The following is an 8,584-nucleotide window of genomic DNA, read 5'->3' as shown; positions in this document are numbered from 1 at the left end:
ACTTTTCATTTCAGTTGCGGTTTGCAGTATTCTTGGAGCAGTGTTGGTCCCAGGATATTAGAGAGACCAGGTGGGTGAGGGAATGTCCTTTATTGGACCAGCTTCTAGTGAGAGAGACAGAAGCTTTCCAGCCATACTGGTCTCTTCTTAGCTGGAAAGCTTCTGTCTCTCTCACTAGAAGCTGGTCCAATAAAGGATATTCCCTCACCCGGCTGTCCAAAGTGCTGTCAAATGCACGCAGGAAGCAAAGAGGAAACAGAGAATTTTCCTGCACTAGCAGGGCCGACCCCAAGTGAGTTAATCTGACTTTACCAAGGAGGCATAACTCACTGTGGGAGAGGCATGTTCTGCGAACAGCTTTGGCTCCCTCGGGAGGCGCAGCAGCCTGCAGTTGCCTCCAGGCCCGCTAGAGGCCGCGGCGCCCCGCTATCCTGCCCGGTCCCTGTGTCACATGAAACTCACATTTATTTCAGCGAGTCTTCACACGACCCTCCCCGGCAGGGGGTGAGCGGGCGCCTTTCAGGAGCCGGGGTTAGCCGCGGCTGGTGGGCTGAGGCAGGGCTCAGTGGTGGCTCGGGGCGGCGGCGGGGAGCCCAGTTAGGATCCCGCGGGCGGGGCTGGCCGCCTGCACCGGTGGGCGGGTGCGCGGGGCCCGGCTGCGAGCGCCCCCGGGGGCATGTAAGCGCTCCGCGGCAGGAGCCCCGGGAGGGCAGCCCTGGCCGGCTGCGTGCGTGGCTGGCCGGCGGGGGCCCCGGGAGGAAGCTCCGCTGACACGTCAGGGAAGAAGCATTTAACCCCTGCAGCGGGCTCCAGGAAAAAGGAAGAGAAAGTGCAAAGTGGCGGAGGCTCGCTCAGCCCGGCGCCGGGCTCTGGGGTAGGTGCGGCCGCGGAGGAGCCGGGCTGGGGGTCGGGGCAGCTAGAGGGCTTGTGATCTAGCCGCACGTGGCCGCAGAACTGAAGCTGGGGGGACCGTAGGCTGCTGCTAGGGCTCTGCTCGGTGCGGCGCTAACCTGGGGAAACGCGGGCCTTGCACCCCGCTCGTTTGTACTTAGAAATAAGTAGGCTTTAAAAAAATCCTGCCTCCCTCTTCCGCAGGAAGCCCGAGCTGCTCGGGTGCACATAACGCTCGCGTCGGGGGGCTCCGAACTTGCTCAGGGTTCCGGTAGGAAAAAGCGCTGTCTCGATTATTTAATCCTGGAAAGGGACTATTGCGAGGAAGTTACCCGGTAGAAACGCCCTGTACAGGCGCGTGGAAGGTATCCTGGTCTGTCACCAGCGCTGGAAAGCGTGCGGCGGTACCCTGTGCTCAACTTCACATTTCCGGCTTTGAATTATTTAGAGGAGTTGAAGTGACTGGTCAGATCAACTTGTCTTCAGGTTCCTCGCGTGTCTGCCCATGTTGGTTACAAAAGAAATAACTTGATGGGTGAGGGGAGGGAATAACGAGGAGAAAATCTCAGGGCAAGATCATTTTTCTCCAGAGCATAAGCATAAGGCTCTACCCTTCTGTTCTTACTCGTCAATGTCCTGTCTCTTTGGAACAGTTAATCTGTTTGTGTCTTTTAAAGGGGCACAGCTTCAGGAAAGGTAGGCTTTGTTTTGTTACCTGCACTTCTATTACAATTCTTTTGCAGTCTGTGAATGCACTTTAGTAACGTTCTCCTGCAGTGTTTGTAATCTAAAGGCTGAAGCACTTTTGCATGAGAGAAAGCTGATTAAAAGTGAAAGAGAAATGCAAAAAGTAAATTACAGTGAAAAGTAAGAGTATGCTTCTAAAATCCATTCAGTTTTAATGAGTCAACAAAAGCATTTTTGTTTAATTAATAACATTTTAGTAAACCCGACAGTCTCTTAAGGGCCTGATCCTATTCTTATAGCCAGTGAGTGTTCTGTCATTGACTTAAATATAAGGTGACTGCTGGCTGTGATATGGGGTCTGTTGGACCTTCCTGTACTAGGTTGGAATGAAATCTTTCTAAAAGTTTATTATCAGGCTCAGTTTTACCTAACCCTTGTGTCTCAGAATAGTGAATTGAATTGTAATAAAAAAAATGATTCACATAGTATGGTTAAAAAAAGAGACTCATTTTAAAGGAGACTGTCAACCGTAACAAAACTCATCAACAGGAAAACAATCTATTTTCTTTTAAACAGTTTGTCCTGAATTGTTAAATCCCTTAACAATCTCTAAATAGTAGGACTGTGGACAAGAAACTTAATGGGAGCAAGGAACGTTGTCAGCTTGTTTGGGGAGAGGGAAGGAAAGTTTACTCCCCCTGAAACATACCTGCTATTTTTACAAAAAACACCTAAAATTACACTAACCCAAATAAGTTAATGAGCAGAAAAAATTCTGTTTCCTCTTTGCTTACTATGTGCATTTGACAGCACTTTGGCCCCAATCTTGTAATCAGATCCATCTAGGCAGTCTTGCACTCACATAGATTCAATGGCAGGATCAAGGTTTGTATATGGAAGTTTCAGTTCCCTCTCCTCCTCTGTGTAGTCTGTTAGCAAGGGAGAAACTGAAAATATCTTTATAAAAGGATCTGATTACAAGAGTGGGGCCCAAGTGCTGTCAAATGCACAGAGTAAACAAAGAGAAAAAATGGAGAAATTTTCTGCTCATTAACTTCTTTCAGTTAGTGTAATTTTAGCTGTTTTTTGTAATAATGATAGGTACATTTCAGGGAGAGTAAACTTTCCTTTCCTCCCTCCAAACCCAAGCTGACAGTTTCCCTTGCTCTCTTTAAGGTTGTTGACCTACTATTTGTGTACCTCAATGGATCTTCGTCCCATATGTCCAATGTTTAGCTTGGCTGGTTGGGAGGTTTTTGAGGTGTGAATTGCAACTGTAGACAACCCCAGTGTTATGATTCCACTACATGATCCTGAATAAATATTGGTGCCTGGTGAAAGCAACAGACATTTGGGAGGTAGGGAGGGAGTGACTAAACTCAGGGCAATTGAGAGAGACTGAGTAAGGCTTTCCTCAAAGCCTTAAGTGAATAGTGGCCCTTACCTTGCTTTCTTTACCTTCCCTCTGAAAGACACTAAGCAAGTTAATACAATAGGGGGCTGTATTACCTTTCTCAGGTAACCACAGGGCTAGAGGGAGAAGGATTTGCATCCCTTTGACTCTCTACATCTCCTTATCCCCCTGGAGACCTCTGCTGCGCCAGGTTGGGGAGGACTGGAGACAAGACAGTACTACAGCGGTGACTAAGCCTCCCTTCTGCACAGAAGGAGAAATCCACAACCAGGGCGTTCCCTTCTGTGCAGATGTGGTGGGAAACAATATTCATCTCAGAGGCTTAGATTGTTCAGAAGTCAGATGTGGGGAGTGGTGGTACTCTTCCAAGCTCCACCTACAAAACAAGCCTCACTCACTGCTCATAGCTGGTATAGCAGCTATTCAAAATATGAGGAGCCCTGAACGTGCATAAGGTTCAGCTCCCCCTCAGTGGGGTCCAAATACATTCCTGGGCCCTGCTGAGCTTCTCACGCTTGGCTTCTCTTTGGTCCTTGACTGGACTCTGCTAGACTGCTTGGGTTTGACTCCTTGATTTTGGGGTGTATGTGGGAAAAGTGGGGGGTACTCACCCACACCCATTCCCTTGTGGAACCAAAATGATGTGTCGCTCATAGACTGTGCAGATCTTTGTAGTAAAATTCTCACATTCCTTTCTTACATGCTTTGATGAGCAGCTGAATAGCTAATGCTTTAAATGTCAACACTGTTATCGTTGGGCATCTGAGTTAGCCCCTAATGAGATGAATGAGGCTGTTCACCCATTTTCAAATTTTGCAAACAAAGGCAGACATCACTTTATCGATTACACTTAGTTCAAGTCTTTGAGGCTGTCTCAGCAACTATAACAGCTAGAGATTTATTTTTAAAAATGAATCTTAGATTCTGGAGAACAGGGTGGATTTGATTTAAATCATGATTTAAATCACTAGTCAGGAAGACTTGATTTAATCATGGATTTCTACATAAAAGTGCATTCTTGTTGGTTGTTATAACTACAATACATATTCTTCACAACTCAGAAATAGATGTAGGTTTCATTTTTAGAAAGTACACACTATACATTTTTAAGCGATTTATTTTGAAAACTTTTCAAATGAGTTTTACAGCTATATCAGAAAATGAATGATTGTCTGGTAATTGAAGGTAATTGAAGCAGATATTTATGAAGTCATTGGGAGGTGAACTATCTCCAGTTCAAATAGGTTAATCATTAATATTTGGAAGATTTCCTTGCTATGCTGTATTAGGAGAACATCACCAGACAGACATTTAAAATTTTTATTTAACTAAAACAACATTATGTATTCTGGATTTATTTCTTCAACATCAAACATAATATTTTAACAAAACAAGCATATGAATTTTTGAATTTAGTTAAACATTCACATTTTTTAAAATCAGGTTTGTTTTTGTTAAAATTGTTTTAACTAAAATAGTTAAATGAAATATTTATTTAAAAACAAACATTAAATCGACTATCAGCCAGGAAACTTAAAATATTGGCTTCCGCAGCTAACTCAGTCGTCTTCACCTTCATTTTACCATTTGTTCATAATCTGGAAAAGAAAAACAAGTGTTCTTGCTTTTTCAGGTCCCAAACGGTTTCTCGATTTGGAATGAATTAGAATATTTTCTTCCTTTAGACTTTCTACACTGGCAGAAGAAGCTACTGCTGTTAAAAGTGAGATTATCAATTCAACAGTCTTTGAATCCAAGTGCTGAAGTGACTTCCACCAGTTCACTGGTGTGACTTTCTTTAAAACATCATCAGCAAACATATATTTCTTGAATGGTTCCTATTCCCAAACTGGGTCTCTTTTACAGCCTGCTACCATTATAGGTTTTCCCTTCTAGTGAGAGAATGGTATGGTAGATCTGAAGTCAATGAATGCTACACTCAAGACCTCAAGACTTCTGGAATATGTTGCTCAAACAGTTTTTCACTTTTGTTTCTACTACCTGTCCCTCCTTTCTCACATCTGTCTCCAGACTTCTCCTTGTCCAGATCTATTCCGCTCCCAACAATCTTCTATTCACTGAACTTTTTTAAACTTTTCACTTTTAGAGAGAGGTAAGGGCTTGACTCTGTGTACACAGATTTGCAGAGGGACAATAAGGTTGAGGTCTGTTATTTCTCACCTCTCTATATTTATTGATTTATTTACTTAAAACATTTTTGTTGCTAACAAGCATGTTATCTCTGGAGACACAAATCCACAGTTTGAGAACTGCAAAAATAAGCATCTCTGATGGTATCTTCCAGACTGAGTACTGAGTCCCATTGGGTAGGTAGAAAGATTAACCTAAATAATCTATACAGAATCCCCTGGAGATTGAGTCCCTAATCCATGAACTATTGGAACTCAATTACAAAACTTTTCTTAAACATTACATGAATATATTGTCTCATACAATAGAATTAGAATTTATAATCCCTATTCCATGATAAGATATCTTTGAGTTATAATGTATCTTAATTAAAACTATCTTTAGATAGGTTTTTTCCTCAAAAAGCATTTTATCAAAAAAATCCAATTTAAATAAAATAAAATCCAATTGTTTATTTTTTAAAATCATTGATTTTTATCCACCCTGCTGGAGAATAAGATGGCAACATGAAAGAGACATACCAGTGCATACTGGCTGAATCTGAGCCCTGATTTTTTCCCTCAGAATATTTAAGAATTCCATCAGTAATCAAAAGAAGTCTATTCCATACCTTAAGTTTTTCCTAAACCATCTGTCATTGTGGTATGTAAATGATGTACAAAAATTAAAGGGAGAAACTAATATCTTAATAGTAACATTCTCACTTCCTAACCTTTGTTCTCTGAATATGCGGTTTTCAAAGGAGCCTAAATAAATTAGGTGCCCAAATACTACTGAACTGCTTTAGGTCCTGTGATGATCCCAGTGTGTATGTATTTGGGTAAAACAGTTTGACTGTCCACTGGCAAAATCTGCTGCAAGTTATTCACTAGTAATCCATATTTTAAGGAGATAGTTTTAGGGTGTGGGCACTTTAAAAGTACTGAATCTGTTCATTTTCAACTTGTTTAAAGTCAAACCACAGATCGGTGGATAATTTCAGGTGATGGTGTGTGTTAAAATAGTGGTGGAAATTAAAGTCAGTGAGTCCTGGCTTTTAATAGGCAGATTTTCTGTCCCATTGTAGGTAGCTAGTGTAACTATCAAAGCCAGCCTCCATAGTTGGTCTGACCTGGCAAAGAGTCTTTTAATAGCACAGTTTTAACACAAGGAAGTAAAATATATTTGACTGAAAATACAAGGTATTGGTAAAATAAAATAGATGCTTGGTGACTCTTGTTTCCCTTAGGATCTAGGATTTAAGACATGAATAACTTGTCATTTCTAATTTTATAATTCCAAAGCAGACTAATTGCAGGTTCATGTTCGGTATCATTGTCAGGGTTCCTTCCCCACTCTGAACTCTAGGGTACAGATGTGGGGACCCGCATGAAAGGCCCCCTAAGCTTAGTTTTACCAGCTTAGGTTAAAAACTTTCCCAAGGCACAAATTCTGCCTTGTCCTTGAACAGTATGCTGCCACCACCAAGTGATTTAGACAAAGAACCAGGGAAAGGACCACTTGGAGTCCTATTCCCCAAAAATATTCCCCCAAAACCTACACGCCCTTTCCTGGGGAAGGCTTGAGAATAATATCCTCACCAATTGGTACAGGTGAACACAGACCCAAACCCTTGGATCTTAAGAACAATGTAAAATCAATCAGGTTCTTAAAAGAAGAGTTGTATTTAAAGAAAAGGTAAAAGAATCACCTCTGTAAAATCAGGATAGTAAATACTTTACAGGGTAATCAGATTCAAAACATAGAGGATTCCCCTCTAGGCAAAACTTTAAAGTTACAAAAAACTGGGATAAACCTCCCTCTAGCAAAGGGAAAATTCACAAGTTGAAAACAAAAGGTAATCTAACGCACCTTGCCTTATTTACTTACTCTTTTTGTAATATCAGAGACTTTTACAGGATGGTTTATAGAAGAAGGAGTTTTTTGACCTGATGCTTCTCTGCTTTCCCCAGAGAACACAGCAACAATGCCTCCCCCCGCCCCAAGATTTGAAAGTATCTTCTTTCCCCATTGGTCCTTTTGGTCAGGTGCCAACCAGGTTATTTGAGCTTCTTAACCCCTTACAGGTAAGGAGAAATTCTAGGTAACCCTTAGCTGTATGGTTATGACAATCATTTTAGAAGGGAACATCTCAAGCCTTATTTTCTGCTTATACTAGTTTTAACATAGACCAGGGGTTCTCAAACTGGGGGATTGCAAGGTTATTACATGGGGGAGTTGTGAGCTGTCAGCCTCCACCCCCTAACTCTGCTTTGCTTCCAGAATTTATAATCATGTTAAACGTTTTTTTTAAAATGTTTTTCCTTTATAAGTGGGGGGTCTCACTCCTAGGTTTGCAGTGTGAGGGATCACCAATATAAAAGTTTGAGAACCACTGACATAGACCATGATCCTGCAATCAGATTCACATAGGTGGCCCTTTATAGTGTGACTTGTCTAAACGAGCAGTTAATGCATGTCAAGCTGGGGTGTAAATCTAGAGTGCTGTAGCGTCCTGTGCATGCCCAACTTGGGACACCATTACAGGAACCTGACTTTTCAGAGGGTGGAAACTCGGCACTTTCTGAAAACCCAGACCTCTTAAGGTGTCTGAAGATGAGCATCCAAAAACTGAAGCAGCGAAAATGATTAACTCTGGAAAATCTTGAGCACTGTGAATTTTGTTTATAGGCTAGTAGAACTGGCACAGATGATCTAAACAAGCAATTTTTTGTGTAAGGTTACCTATCCTTAAATATTAAAGTTATAGAGCATAATGATTTTTTCAGTTAAGCAGGCATACATCATTTTATTTTATCTTGGTGTGTGAAAGTGACCTGCAAAGCAAAAACTCTTTGTGTCATAAAGAAGCAGTGAAGGGTTAAATAATATCCTAAAGCTTAATTTGTTTTAAATAATGTCCCATCAGCTCCTCACTTTGCCTAAGATCTTTCTTTGGAGAGTAATTAGATCACATAAGATTGTAACCTGCATAGTACCTCTCCCCATCTTAGTCTAACTGATCATCCACTTCCCACCACTCCTGGGGAGCAGGAAAAGCTGCCACCCAGTTTTAGGGTGACCAGATAGCAAGTGTGAAAAATTGGGATGGGGTGGGGGGTAATAGGCATCTACATAAGAAAACCCCCCAAATATCAGTACTGTCCCTATAAAATCAGAACATCTGGTCACCCTACCCAGGTTACAGCCTGCTAATATTCATGTCCTCCATGGTGAAAAGATCTTCTAACAGGGGGACCTGAAAGTTCTGATATTTTAAATGGTTTTTGTTGTTTTTTTTTTAAGCAGAAAAATCTTTTTTTTTCCTTTTTGGGGTGGTGACAGGGAAGATGAAAAAGGAATTGGAGTTTGGGTGAATTTGAATAAAGGAGCATTAAAGGATAAAATTGTGCCCCTTTCCCCACCCCATCCCCCCAACACACACTTTGGAGTTCCCCTTTG

At 41.7% G+C, this 8,584-nt stretch overlaps 1 protein-coding gene across 8 annotated transcripts in view; it reads left to right on the top strand.

Annotated features, from left to right (window-relative positions):
- Positions 1–509: 509 nt before the first annotated feature.
- Positions 510–8,584, top strand: part of SGK3 (serum/glucocorticoid regulated kinase family member 3) — a 90,093-nt gene continuing 82,018 nt past the window's right edge. For 3 of the 8 annotated variants that reach the window (XM_075125157.1, XM_048840842.2, XM_048840844.2), the window contains exon 1: positions 512–874. The gene's annotated coding sequence lies outside the window, so the exon portion shown is untranslated. Of the gene's footprint in view, positions 875–1,140; positions 1,163–1,341; positions 1,588–8,584 lie in introns of those variants that run through there. The other 5 variants (XM_075125158.1, XM_075125156.1, XM_048840849.2 and 2 more) reach the window with 4 other exon arrangements.

This window comes from Caretta caretta, chromosome 2, assembly GCF_965140235.1.
Source record: "Caretta caretta isolate rCarCar2 chromosome 2, rCarCar1.hap1, whole genome shotgun sequence".
NCBI lineage: Eukaryota > Metazoa > Chordata > Testudines > Cheloniidae > Caretta > Caretta caretta.
This window is presented reverse-complemented; position numbering and strand designations above follow the sequence as displayed.